Consider the following 15,549-nt stretch of genomic DNA (forward strand, 5'->3'; position numbering starts at 1 on the left):
GAACATAACCCCATTGGCCTGAGAAACACCTCACAACCCCTACAGGGGATATAACAAGTTCCACCCAAGAAGAGTTTCAGCCCAGACCCACCTAATTCTGTCCCCACCTGAGGGTATTTCCCCACCTACCCTGGTAGCCAAACACAAAACATAGAAATTCTTGGGAACTTTAGGGCCCCGCCCACCACCTGAGAAACCAAAATACTTACCCTGGCCATCTTAGGGAAAGTTTAGGGAACTCTACTGCTACTACAGCTGGAACTCTCTTGAAAGCACCACCTCCTGGTTGGAGGCCAACCAACTTAGGCCATTACAGCAACTCATGACAGAATAACCATGACTCTAGGCAGGAGAATACAATACCTAATTCCACTGCCTGCAACGTCCTGGCTAACCAGAGGTCCTGAGTGTGCCCACATAACAACTTCATTGCTAGCATAACCAACATTCAAAAAATCCAGTACACTAAACATATCTACAACCACAGAGTCAACTTCAGTTTTCTGCCACCTCTACCAGAGCAGGTACTTGTATCCACAGCTGGGAGACCTGAAGACAGATCAATCACATCACAGGACTCTTTGCAGACATCCCCCAGCACTAGCCCAGTGCCTGGTAACCCTATTGGGTGGTTAGACCCAGAAGAGCAATAACAATCACTATAGTCCAGATCTCAGGAAGCCCCATCCCTAGGGGAATAGGAAAAGCACCACATCAAGGGATCAGTCTGTGGGACAAGAGAATCTGAACAGCAGGCTTGAGTTTCAGACCTCTCCACTGAAATCGTCTGCCCAAATGAGAAGGAACCAGAAAAGTAATTTGGTAATATGACAAAACAGGGTTCTATGACTTTCCCAAAAGGTCACACTAGCTCCCCAGCAATGGATCCAAACCAAGAAGTAATCTCTGAATTGCCAGATAAAGAATTCAGAAGACTGATTATTAAGCTACTCAAGGAGATAGCACAGAAAAGTGAAAGCCAACTTAAAGAGATTTTTAACAAATACAGGGTATGGATGAAAACTTCTCCAGATAAACACATATCATAAAGAAAAAACATTCACAACTTCTGGAAATGAAACACTGCACTGGAAAGTGTCAACAGTAGACTAAAACAAGTAGAAGAAAAGACTTTAGAGCTCAAAGACCAGGATTTTGAATTAACTCAATCAGACAGACACAGAAAGAAGAATTTTTAAAAATGAACAAAGTTTCCAAGAAGTTTGGGATTACATTAAAGAAGCAAACCTAAGAATGATCAGCATTCCTGAGGAAAAAGAGAAATCTAAAAGTTTGGAAAACTTATTGGAAGGAATAATTGAAGAAAAATTCCCTGACCTTGCTAGAGATATAGAAATCCAAATACAATAAGCTGAAAGAACATCTGGGAAATTCATCACAAAAAGATCATGACCTAGGCACATAGTCATCAGGTTATCTAAAGTCAAGATGAAGGAAAGACTCTTAAGAGTTGTGAGACAAAAGCATCGGATAACCTATAGAGAAAAACCAATATGATTAACAGCAGACTTCTCAGCAGAAACCTTACAAGCCAGAAGGGACTGAAGTCCTATTTTTAGCCTCCTGAAACAAAATAATTGTCAGCCAAGAGTTTTGAATCCAGCAAAACTAAGCTTCATAAATGAAGGAGAGATAAAATCTTTTCCAGACAAACAAAGGCTGAGAGAATTCACCACTACTAAGCCAGCACTATAAGAAGTGCTAAAAGGAGTTCAAAATCTTGAAACAAAACCTTGAAATACACCAAAATAGAACCTCCTTAAAGTATAACTCTCACAGGGCCTATAAAACAATAATAGGTAAAAAAAAAAAAAAAAAAAAAAAAAAAAACAAAAAAAAAAACAGAGTATTAAGGCAACAACTACCATGATGAATAGAACAGTACCTCACATCTCAATACCAATATTGAATGTAAGTGGCCTAAATGCTTCACTTAAAAGATGCAGAATGGCAGAATGGATAAAAATTCACTAAGTATCCGCTGCCTTCAAGAGACTCACCTAACTCATAAGGACTCACATAAACTTAAGGTAAAGGGGTGGGAAAAGATATTCCACAAATGGAAACCAAAATGGAAACCAAAAGCAAGCAGGAGTAACTATTCCTGTATCAGACAAAAGAGACTTTAAAGCAACAATGGTTATAAAAGAGACAAAGAAGGACATTATATAATGATAAAAGGACTAGTCCAACAGAAAAATATCACAATCCCAAATATATAAGCACCTAACACTGGAGCTCCCAAATTTATAAAACGATTACTACTAGACCTAAGAAATGAGATAGATGGCAACACAGTAACAGCAGAGGCCTTCAATAATCCACTGACAGCACTAGACAGGTCGTCAAGACAGAAAGTCAACAAAGAAACAATGGACTTAATCTATACCCTAGAACAAATGGACTTAAAAGATATTTACAGAACATTCTACCTAATAAGTGCAGAATATACACTCTTTTCCTCAGCACATAGAACATTAGAACATTCTCCAAGATAAGCCATGTGATAGATAGGTCACAAAACAAATCTCAATAAATTTAAGAAAATCGAAATTATGTCAAGTATTCTCTTAGATCACAGTGGAATAAAATTGGAAAACTTCAAAAGCAACCCTCAAAACTATACAAATACATGGAAGTTAAATAATCTGCTCTTGAATAATCTTTAGTTCAACAATGAAATCAAGATGGAAATTAATAAGTTATTTGAGCTGAATGATAAATAGTGACATAAATTATCAAAACCTCTGGAATACAGTAAAAGCAGTGCTAACAGGAAAGTTCACAGCATCAAATGCCTACATCAAAAAGTCTGAAAGAGCACAAATAGACACTCCAAGGTCACACCTCAAGGAACTAGAGAAACAAGAACAACCCAAACCCAAACCCAGCAGAAGAAAAGAAATAACCAAGACCAGAGCAGGACTAAATGAAATTGACCAAAAAAAAAAAAAAAAAAAATACAAAAGATAAACAAAACAAAAAGCTGATTCTTTGAAAAGATAAACAAAATTGATAGACCATTAGTGAGACTAATGAAGAAAAGAAGAGAGAAGATCCAAACAAGCTCAATTAGAAATGAAATGGGAGATGTTACAACTGATTACACAGAAATACGAGAGATTATTCAAGTCTGCTATGAACACCTTTACTCACACAAACTAGAAAATCTAGAAGCGATAAATAAATTCCTGGAAATACACAGTCATCCTAGATTAAATCAGGAAGAAATAGAAACTCTGAACAGACCAATAACAAGTAAACAAATTGGAATGGTAATAAGGAAAAAAAAAAGTTGCCAACAAAAAAAGTCCAGGACCAGATGGATTCACAGCTGAATTTTATCAGACATTCAAAGAATTGATACCAATCTTATTGAAACTATTCCAAAAGATAAAGAAAGAGGAAATTCTCCCTAAATCATTCTGTGAAGCCAGTATTATGCTAATTCTAAAACCAAGAAATGACATAACAGGAAAACTACAGACTGATATCCTGGATAAACATAGATGCAAAAATCCTCAAGAAGATACTAGTCAACAAAATCCAACAGCATATCAAAAAAATAATATACCATGATCAAGTGGGTTTCATATCAGGGAATCAGGGATGGCTTAATATACACAAGTCAATAAATGTGATACATCACATAAACAAAATTTAAAATAAAAATCATATGATCATCTCAATAGATGCAGAAAAATCATTTGACAAAATCCAGCATCCTTATGATTAAAACCCTCAGCAAAATTGGCATAGAAGGGATACACCTGAAGGTAACAAAAGCCATCTATGACAAACCCATAGCCAACATTATGCTGAATAGGGAAAAGTTGAAATCTTCCCCCTGAGAACGGGAACAAGATAAGGATGCCCACTTTCACCACTTCTTCTTCTTCTCTTTTTTTTTTTTTTTTTTTTTTTTGTTATACTTTAAGTTCTAGGGTACATGTGCACAACATGCAGGTTTGTTACATATGTATACATGTGCCATGTTGGTTTGCTGCACCCATCAACTCATCATTTACTTTAGGTATTTCTCTTAATGCTATCCTGCCCCAGTCCCCTACCCCATGACAGGCCCCAGTGTGTAATGTTCCCCACCCCATGTCCAAGTGTTCTCATTGTTCAATTTCCACCTATGAGTGAGAACATGCAGTGTTTGGTTTTTTGTCCTTGTGATAGTTTGCAGAGAATGATGGTTTCCAGCTTCATCCATGTCCCTGCAAAGGACATGAACTCATCCTTTTTTATGGCTGCATAGTATTCCATGGTGTATATGTGCCACATTTTCTTAATCCAGTCTATCATTGATGGATATTTGGGTTGGTTCCAAGTCTTTGCTATTGTGAATAGTGCTGCAAAAAACACACGTATGCATGTGTCTTTATAGTAGCACGATTTATAATCCTTTGGGTATATACCCAGTAATGGGATGGCTGGGTCAAATGGTAATTCTAGTTCTAGATCCTTGAGAAATCACCACACTGTCTTCCACAATAGTTGAACTAATTTACATTCCCACCAACAGTGTAAAGGCATTCCTATTTATCTATATCCTCTCCAGCATCTGTTGTTTCCTGACTTTTTAATGATCACCGTTCTAACTGGTGTGAGATGGTATCTCATTGTGGTTTTGATTTGCATTACTCTGATGACCAGTGATGATGAGCATTTTTTCATGTGTCTGTTGGATGCACAGATGTCTTCTTTTGAGAAGTGTCTGTTCATATCCTTTGCCCATTTTTGATGGGGTTGTTTTTTTCTTGTAAATCTGTTTGAGTTCTTTGTAGATTCTGGATATTAGCCCTTTGTCAGATGGGTAGATTGCAAAATTTTTCTCCCATTCTGTAGGTTGCCTGTTCACTCTGATGGTAGCTTCCTTTGCCATGCAGAAGCTGTTTAGTTTAATCAGATCCCATTTGCTTATTTTGGCTTTTGTTGCCATTGCCTTTGATGTTTGAGTCATGAAGTCCTTGCCCATGCCTATGTTCTGAATGGTATTGCCTAGGTTATCTTCTAGGGTTTTATGGTTTTAGGTCTAACATCTAAGTCTTTAATCCATCTTGAATTAATTTTTGTATAAGGTGTAAGGAAAGGATCTAGTTTCAGCTTTCTACATACGGCTAGCCAGTTTTCCTAGTACAATTTATTAAATAGGGAATCCTTTCCCCATTTCTTGTTTTTTCATGTTTGTCAAAAATCAGATGGTTGTACATGCGTGGTGTTATTTCTGAGGCCTCTGTTCTGTTCCATTGGTCTGTATCTCTGTTTTAGTACCAGTACCATGCTGTTTTGGTTACTGTAGACTTGAAGTATAGTTTGAAGTCAGGTAGCGTGATGCCTCCAGCTTTGTTCTTTTGGCTTAGGATTGTCTTGGCAATGCGGGTTCTTTTTTGGTTCCATATGAACTTTAAAGTAGTTTTTTCCAATTCTGTGAAGAAAGTCATTGGTAGCATGATGGGGATGGCATTGAATATATAAATTGCTTTGGGCAATATGGCCATTTTCACAATATTGATTCTTCCATCCATGAGCATGGAATATTCTTCCATTTGTTTGTGTCCTCTTTTATTTCATTGAGGAGTGGTTTGTAGTTCTCCTTGAAGAGGTCCTTCACATCCCTTTTAAAGTGGATGCCTAGGTATTTTATTCTCTTTGTAGTAATTGTGAATGGGAATTCACTCATTATTTGGCTGTTTGTCTGTTATTGGTGTATAGGAATTCTTGTTGTTTCTGCACATTGATTTTGTACCCTGAGACTTTGCTGAAGTTGCTTATCAGCTTAAGGAGATTTTGGGCTGAGACAATGGGGTTTTCTACATATGCAATCAGGTCATCTGCAAACAGGAACAATTTGACTTCTTCATTTCCTAATTGAACACCCTTTATTTCTTTCTCTTGCCTGATTGCCGTAGCCAGAACTTCCAACACTATATTGAATAGGAGTGGTAAGAGATGGCATCCCTGTCTTGTGCCAGTTTTCAAAGGGAATGCTTCCAGTTTTTGCCCATTCAGTATGATATTGGCTGTGGGTTTGTCATAAACAGCTCTTATTATTTTGAGATACGTTCCATCAATACCTAGTGTATTAAGAGTTTTTAGCATGAATGGCTGTTGAAGGCTGTTTCTGCATCTATTGAGATAATCGTGTAGTTTTTTGTCATTGGTTCTCTTTATGTGATGGATTATGTTTATTAATTTGCGTATGTTGAACCAGCCTTGCATCCCAGGGATGAAGCTGACTTGATCGTGGTGGATAAGATTTTTGATGTGCTGCTGGATTCGGTTTGCCAGTATTTTATTGAGGATTTTCACATCGATGTTCATCAGGGATATTGGTCTAAAATTCTCTTTTTTTGTTGTGTCTCTGCCAGGCTTTGGTATCAGGATGATGTTGGCCTCATAAAATGAGTTAGGGAGGATTCCCTCTTTTTCTATTGATTGGAATAGTTTCAGAAGGAATGGTACCAGCTCCTCTTTGTACCTCTGGTAGAATTTGGCCGTGAATCCATCTGGTCCTGGACTTTTTTTGGTTGGTAGGCTATTAATTATTGCCTCAATTTTAGACCCTGTTACTGGTCTATTCAGGGATTCAAGTTCTTCCTGGTTTAGTTTTGGGAGGGTGTATGTGTTCAGGAATTTATCCATCTCTTCTGGATTTTCTAGTTTATTTGTATAGAGGTGTTTATAGTATTCTCTGATGGTAGTTTGTATTTCTGTGGGGTCGGTGGTGATATCCCCTTTATCATTTTTTATTGCATCTATTTGATTCTCCTTTTATTCTTTATTAGTCTGGCTAGCCATCTATCAATTTTGTTGATCTTTTCAAAAAACCAGCTCCTAGATTCATTGATTTTTTGAGGAGTTTTTTGTGTCTCTTTCTCTTTCAGTTCTGCTCTGATCTTAGTTATTTCTTGCCTTCTGCTAGCTTTTGAATTTCTTTGCTCTTGCTTCTCTAGTTCTTTTAAATGTGATGTTAGGGTGTCGATTTTAGATCTTTCCTGCTTTCTCTTGTGGGATTTAGTGCTATAAATTTCCCTCTACACACTGCTTTAAATGTGTCCCAGAGATTCTGGTACGTGGGGTCTTTGTTCTCATTGGTTTCAAAGAACATCTTTATTTCTGCCTTCATTTTGTTATTTACCCGGTAGTCATTCAGGAGCAGGTTGTTCAGTTTCCATGTAGTTGTGCGATTTCAAGTGAGTTTCTTAATCCTGAGTTCTAATTTGATTGCACTGTGGTCTGATAGTTTGTTGTGATTTCTGTTCTTTTACATTTGCTAAGGAGTGCTTTACTTCCAATTATGTGGTCAATTTTAGAATAAGTGCAATGTGGTACTGAGAAGAATGTATATTCTGTTGATTTGGGGTGGAGAGTTCTGTAGATGTCTATTAGGTCTGCTTGTTGCACAGCTGAGTTCAGGTCCTGGATATCCTTGTTAACCTTCTGTCTTGTTGATCTGTCTAATATTGACAGTGGGGTGTTAAAGTCTCCCATTATTATTGTGTGGAAGTATAAGTCTCTTTGTAGGTCTCTAAGGACTTGCTTTATGAATCTGGGTGCTCCTGTATTGGGTGCATATATATTTAGGATAGTTAGCTCTTCTTGTTGAATTGATCCCTTTACATTACGTAATGGCCTTCTTTGTCTCTTTTCATCTTTGTTGGTTTAAAGTCTGTTTTACCAGAGACTAGCATTGCAACCCCTGCCTTATGTTTTTCTTTTTTCTGCTTTCCATTTGCATGGTAGCTCTTCCTCCATCCCTTTATTTTGAGCCTATGTGCATCTTTGCACGTGACATGGGTCTCTTGAATACAGTACACTGATGGGTCTTGACTCTTTATCCAATTTGCCAGTCTGTGTCTTTTAATTGGAGCATTTAGCCCATTTACATTTAAAGTTAATATTGTTATGTGTGAATTTGATCCTGTCATTATGATGTTCGCTGGTTATTTTGCCCATTAATTGATGCAGTTTCTTCATAGCATCAATGGTCTTTACAATTCAGCCTGTTTTTGCAGTGGCTGGTACCAATTGTTTCTTTCCATGTTTAGTGCTTCCTTCAGGAGCTCTTGTAAGGCAGGCGTGGTGGTGACAAAATCTCTTAGCATTTGCTTGTCTGTAAAGGATTTTATTTCTCCTTCACTTATGAAGCTTAGTTTGGCTGGATATGAAATTCTGGGTTGAAAATTCTTTAAGAATGTTGAATATTGGCTCCCACTCTCTTCTGGCTTGTAGGGTTTCTGTTGAGCGATCTGCTGTTAGTCTGATGGGCTTCCCTTTGTGGATAACTTGACCTTTCTCTCTGGCTGCCCTTAACACTTTTTCCTTCATTTCAACCTTGGTGAATCTGACAATTATGTGTCTCAGGGTTGCTCTTCTCGAGGAGTATCTTTGTGGTGTTCTCTGTATTTCCTGAATTTGAATGTTGACCTGCCTTGCTATGTTGGGGAAGTTCTCCTAGATATCCTGAAGAGTGTTTTCCAACTTGGTTCCATTCTCCCCATCACTTTCAGGTACACCAATCAAATGTAGATTTGGTCTTTTCACATAGTTCCATATTTCTTGGAGGCTTTGTTGATTTCTTTTTACTTTTTTCTCTAAACTTCTCTTCTCACTTTATTTCATTAATTTGATCTTCAATCACTAATAGTCTTTCTTCCACTTGATCAAATCGGCTATTGAAGCTTGTGCATGCATCACAAAGTTCTTGTGCCATGGTTTTCAGCTCCATCGGGTCATTCAAGGTCTTCTCTACACTGTTTATTCTAGCTAGCCATTCGTCTAATCTTTTTTCAAGGTTTTTGGTTCCCTTGCGATTTCAAACATCCTCCTTTAGCTTTGAGAAGTTTGTTATTACTGTCCTTCTGAAGCCTACTTCTGTCAAATCATCAAAGTCATTCTGCGTCCAGCTTTGTCCTGTTGCTGGCAAGGAGCTGCTATCCTTTGGAGGAGAAGAGGTGCTCTGATTTTTAGAATTTTCAGCTTTTCTGCTCTGGTTTCTCCCCATCTTTGTGGTTTTATCTACCTTTGGTCTTTGATGTTGGTGACCTACAGATGGGGTTTTGGTGTAGATGGCCTTTTTGTTGATGTTGATGCTATTCCTTTCTGTTTGTTAGTTTTCCTTCTAACAGTCAAGTCCCTCAGCTGCAGGTCTGTTGCAGTTTGCTGGACTTCCACTCCAGACCCTGTTTGCCTGGGTATCACCAGCGGAGGCTGCAGAACAGCAAATATTGCAGAATAGCAAATATTGCTGCCTGATCCTTCCTCTGGAAGCCTCATCCCAGAGGAGTAGCCACTTATATGAGGTGTCTGTCGGCCCCTACTGAGGGATGTCTCCCAGTTAGGCTACACGGGGGTCAGGGACCCACTTGAGGAGGCAGTCTATCCATTCTCAGAGTTCAAATGCATGCTGGGAGAACCACTGCTCTCTTCAGAGCCATCAGACTGGGAAGTTTAAGTCTGCAGAAGTTGTCTGCTGCCTTTTGTTCAGCTATGCCCTGCCCACAGAGGTGAAGTCTAGAGGCAGTAGGCCTTGTTGAGCTGTGGTGGGCTCTACCCAGCTCAAGCTTCCCAGCTGCTTTGTCTACCTACTCAAGCCTCAGCAATAGTGGATACCCCTCCCCCAGCCAGGCTGCCATCTTGCAGATCGATTTCAGACTGCTGCGCTAGCAGTGAGCAAAGCTCCGTGGGTGTGGGAGTCACTGAGCCAGGCATGGGAGAGAATCACCTTGCCTGCTGGTTGCCAAGACCTTGGGAAAAGCACAATATTTGGGCGGGAGTGGCCCGTTTTTCCAGGTAGTCTGTCACACTTCCCTTGGCTAGGAAAGGGGAATCCCCTGACCCCTTGCACTTCCCGGGTGAGGCGATGCCCTGCCCTGCTTCGGCTCATCCTCCGTGGGCTACACCCACTGTCCAACCAGTCCCAATGAGATGAACCAGGTACCTCAGTTGGAAATGCAGAAAACACCCCTCTTCTGCATTGATCACACTGGGAGCTGCAGATCAGAGCTGTTCCTATTTGGCCATCTTGGAACGCCCCTGACTTTCACCACTTCTATTCAATATAGTACTGGAAGTCCTAGCCAGAGCAATCAGACAAGAAGAAGAAATACAGGGCATCCAAATTGGTAAAGATGAAGTCAAACTGCCACTTTTTGCTGATGATATGATTGTATAGATGGAAAACCCTAAAGACTCATCTAAAAAGCTCCTAGGTCTGATAAATGAATTCAGTAGTTTCAAGAATGGAAAATCAACATACACAAATCAGTAGCACTGCTATACACCAACAATGACCAAGCTGAGAAACAAATCAGGATCTCTATCCTTTTCACAAAAGCTGCAAAAAATAAAATAAAATACTTAGGAATATACCTAACCAAGGAGGTAAAAGATCTCTACAAGGAAGATTACAAAACACTGCTGAAAGAAATCATCAATGACACAAACAAATGTAAACACATCCCATGCTCATGGATGGCTAGAATCAATATAGTGAAAATGACCATGCTGCCAAAAGCAATTTACAGGTTCAGTGCAATTCCCATCGAAGTACCAACATCATTCTTCACACAACTAACAAAAGCAATCCTAAAATTCATATGGAACCAAAAAAGAGCCCACATAGCCAAAGCAAGAATAAGCAAAAGGAACAAATCTGAAGGCATCACATTACCCAACTTCAAACTATACTACTAGGCTATCATTACCAAAACAGCATGGAACTGCTATAAAAATAGGCATGTAGACTAATGAAACAGAAAAGAGAACCCAGAAAAAAAGCCAAATACTTACAGCCAACTGATCTTTGACAAAGTCAACAAAAACATAAAGCGGGGAAAGGACACCCTATTCAACAAGTGGTGCTGGGATAATTGGCAAGCCACATGTAGAAGAATGAAATGGGATCTTCATCTCCTACCTTATACAAAAATCAACTCAAGATGGATCAAAGACTTAAATCTGAGACCAGAAACCATAAAAATTCCAGAAGATAACACTGGTAAAATTCTTATAGAGGTTGGCTTAGGCAAAAAGCTCATGACCCAGAATCCAAAAGCAAATGCAACAAAAACAAAAATAAATAGATGGGACATAATTAAACTAAAAAGCTTCTGTGCTGCAAAATAAATAATCATCAGAGTAAACAGACAACCAACAGAATGGGAGAAAATCTTTGCAAACTATGTATCCGACAAAGAAGTAATATCCAGAATCTACAAGGAACGCTAATAAATCAGCAAGACAAAAAGCAAATAATTTCATCAAAAAGTGGCCAAAGGACATGAATAGACAATTCTCAAAAGAAGATATACAAATGGCCAACAAACGTATGAAAAAAATGCTCAGTATCACTAATTATCAGAGAAATGCAAATTAAAACCACAGTGAGATACCATCTTACTCCTGCAAGAATGGTCATAATTAAAAAATAAAAAAAATAGATGTTGGTGTGGATGTGGTAAAAAGGGAATACTTTTACACTGTTGGTGGGAATGTAGACTAGTACAACCACTATGAAAATCAGTATTGAGATTCCTTAAAGAATTAATAGTAGAACCACCATTTGATTCAGCAATTCCACTACTTCTGGGTATCTACCCAGAGGAAAAGAAGTCATTATATGAAAAAGACACTTGTGCACATGTGTTTATAGCAGCGCAATTCACAATGGCAAAAATATGGAACCAGCCTAAATGCCCATCGACCAACGAGTAGATAAAGATGTATATGCACCATGGAATACTACTCAGCCATAAAAGGAATAAAATAATGGCATTTGCAGCAACCTGGTTGGAGTTGGATACCATTATTCTAAGTGAAGTAACTCAGGAATGGAAAACCAAACATTATATATTCTCACTTATAAGTGGGAGCTAAGCTATGAGGATGCAAAAGAATAATAATAATATAATGGACTTTGGGGACTTGGAGGGAAGGTGGGGAGCAGGGTAAGGGATAAAAGACTACACATTCAGTACAGTGTACACTGTTCATGTGACAGGTGCACCAAAAATCTCAGAAATTACCATTAAAGAACTTATCCATGTAATAAAAAACCACCTGTTAAATAATTTAAAATAGAAAAAAATCAACAAACAAAAACAAAAATAAGTAGTATGCCTATACACCAACAACAGCCAAGCCAAGAATCAAATCAGGAAGGCAATCCCATTCACAATTGCCACAGAAAGAAAACATACCTAGGAATATAGCTAACCAGGGAGATAAAAGATCTTTACCATGAAAATTAAAAACACTGCTCAAAGAAATCAGAGAAGACACAAACAAATGGGGAAAATAATCCCATGCTCATGGATAGAAAGAATCAATATCATTAAAATGGCCATACCACCCAAAGCTATTTACAGATTCAATGTTAATCCTATCAAACTACCAACAACACTCCTCACAGGACTAGAAAAAACTATTTTAAAATTTATATGGAACAAAATAAGAGCCCAATAGCCAAGGCAATACTAAGCAAAAAGAACAAACCTGGAGGCATCCTGTTACTTGACTTCAAAGTACACTACAGTGCTACAGTAACCAAAACAGCATGGTACTGGTACAGAGCAAACAGGCAACCTACAGAGTGGGAGAAAATTTTTGCTATTTATCCATCTGACAAAGGTCTAATATCCAGAATCTACTAGGAACTTAAACAAATTTACAAGAAAAAAAAAAACCATGAAAAAGTGGGCAAAGGACACAGACACTTCTCAAAAGAAGACATCCATGCAACCAAGAAACATATGAAAAAAAGCTCAACATCACTGATCATTAGAGAAATGCAAATCAAAACCACAATGAGATGCCATCTCACACCAGTCAGAATGGCCATTATTAAAAAGTCAAAAAATAACAGATGATGGAGAGGTTGTAGAATAAAGGGAATACTCATAAACTGTTGGTGGGAGTGTAAGTTACTTCAACCATTGTGGAAAGCAGTATGGTGGTTCCTCAAAAAGCTAAAAACAGAACAATCATGCAACCCAGCAATCCCATTACTGGGTATATAATATACCCAGAGGAATATAAATCATTCTACCATAAAGACACATGCACATGAATGTTTATTGCAGCACTATTAACAATAGCAAAGACATGGAAACAACCTAAATGCCCATCAATGACAGATTGCATTTAAAAAAATGTGGTACACACACACTATGGAATACTATGTACTATGTACATATACACCATGGAATACTATGCAGCCATAAAAAAAGAACAAAACTGTGTCTTTTGTGGGAACATGGATGTAGCTGGAGGCTATTATCCTTAGCAAACTCATGCAGGAACAGAAAACCAAATACCACGTGGTCTCACTTATAAGTGAGAGCTAAATGATGAGAACCCATGAATGCAAAGAAGGTAACGAAAGACACTGAGGTCTACTTGAGGGTGAAGAGTGGGAGGAGGGAGAGGAGCAGAAAAAATAACCACTGGGAACTAAGATTAATATCTGAATGATGAAATAATCTATACAACAAACCCCCATTACATGAGTTTACCTATATAACAACCCTTCACATGTGCCTCTGAACCTAAGATAAAAGTTTAAAAATTTTAATTGTACGTTTGAAAATAACTAAAGTGTATAATCGGATTGTTTGTAACACAAGGATAAATTCTTGAGGGGACGCACACTCGTTCTTCATTATGTGATTTTTTTTTTTTTTTTGAGATGGAGCCTCGCTCTGTTGCCCAGGCTGGAGTGCAGTTGTGCAATCTCAGCGCACTGCAACCTCTGTCTCCCGGGTTCAAGCGATTCTCCTGCCTCAGCCTCCCGAGTAGCTGGGACTACAGGCATGTGCACTATGCCTGGCTTCTTTTTTTTTTTTTTTTTTTCTCGTATTTTTAGTAGAGATGGGGTTTCACCCTGTTGGCCAGGCTGGTCTCAATCTCCTGACCTCGTGATCTGCCCGCCTCAGCCTCCCAAAGTGCTGGGATTACAGGAGTGAACCACCGCGCCTGGCTCATGATGTGATTATTATATATTGCATGCCTATATCAAAACATCAGATGTATCTCACAAATATATACACCCACAAAGAACCCACAAAAATTGAAAAGAAAAAAAAAAAAATGGGAATACTTTCAGGGTTGCTGAATGAAAAGCACCAAACTCTGAAATATGGACAACTGCTATTATTATCTCTGCCTTCTGAAATCTGGCCCTTTTTTTTACTTTTATTATTTTTAATTAACATTTAATAAGTGTACATATTTATGAGGTATAGTGTGATATTTCAATACATGGATACAATGTGTAATTACCAAATCACAGTAATTAGCATATCCATCACCTCAAACGTCTATCATTTCTTTGTATTGGGAGAATTCAAAATCTGCTTTTTTAGCTATTTGAAAATACACAGTAAATGTTGTTAATTATGATCACCTTACAGTGCTATAGAACACTATAATTTATTCCTCCTATCTAGCTGTAATTTTGTATCCATTAACCAACCTCTGGCTATCTCCCGCTACCTCATCTTTCCTAGTCTCTAGTAACTTCCATTCTCCTGTCTACATTTTTTAGATAAACATTTTTAGCTTCTACATATGAGTGTGAACACGTAGTATTTGTCTTTCTCTGCCTGGCTTATTTCACTTTACATAATGTCCTCCAAATTCACCCATGGTGCCACGAATGATAGAATTTTCTTCTTTCTTATGGCTGATTAGTATTTCATTGTGTATATTACTACGTTTTCTTTATCTATTCATCTGTTGATGAACAGTTAGGTTGATTCCACATCTTGGCCATTATAAATAATGCTGCAATAAACATGGAGTGCAGATGTCTCCTTGACATACTGATCTCCTTTCCTTTGAATATATACCCAGTAGTGGGATTGCTGGATCACGTGGTAGCTCTGTTTTTAGTTTTTTATTTTTTTTTTTGGCAACCTCCATACTGTTTTTCATAATGTACATTCCCACCAACAATATATGAGTTTCCCGTTCTCTGTATTTTTGCATTTGTTGTCTTTTTTTTTTTTTTTTGCATTTTCAAATATTCTCTGTATCTTTGCATTTTTTCGTATACCTGTTAGCCATGTGTATGTCTTCTATCGAGATATGTCTAATTTCTCTCAAATGAGATATCTTGTTTGATTCTGGCCTATTCTTAAGTGTCTCCTTCTCCATGAAATTTTCCTCAATCTCCCGAGGCGGCAAGTATACCCAGAAAGCGTATGGAAAAAAACGTGCATATGTACACTTCTCCCGTTGGAAGAAGATTCTGCTCTAACCAGGGAATACCGGTGACTGCTATGAACCGTTGACTCATTTTCTTATCCAGGTGAGAGACGGAGCAGTGAGAGAGAGAATGAAGGCAGAACTTGGGACAGGTGATTGAACAGAAGCTGTTAGAGAGGCAAGGCCACGAGATGCTGGGAGAAAATAAGAATACGAAGAAACATGAAAAAAGTTCTTGCCAAATATGTCAGAATTTTATCCAGCCACATCACCCAAAGATGAGTTCCATTTTCAGGGCACTGGGAAGGCCTC

This window comes from Papio anubis, chromosome 2, assembly GCF_008728515.1.
Source record: "Papio anubis isolate 15944 chromosome 2, Panubis1.0, whole genome shotgun sequence".
Lineage (NCBI taxonomy): Eukaryota > Metazoa > Chordata > Mammalia > Primates > Cercopithecidae > Papio > Papio anubis.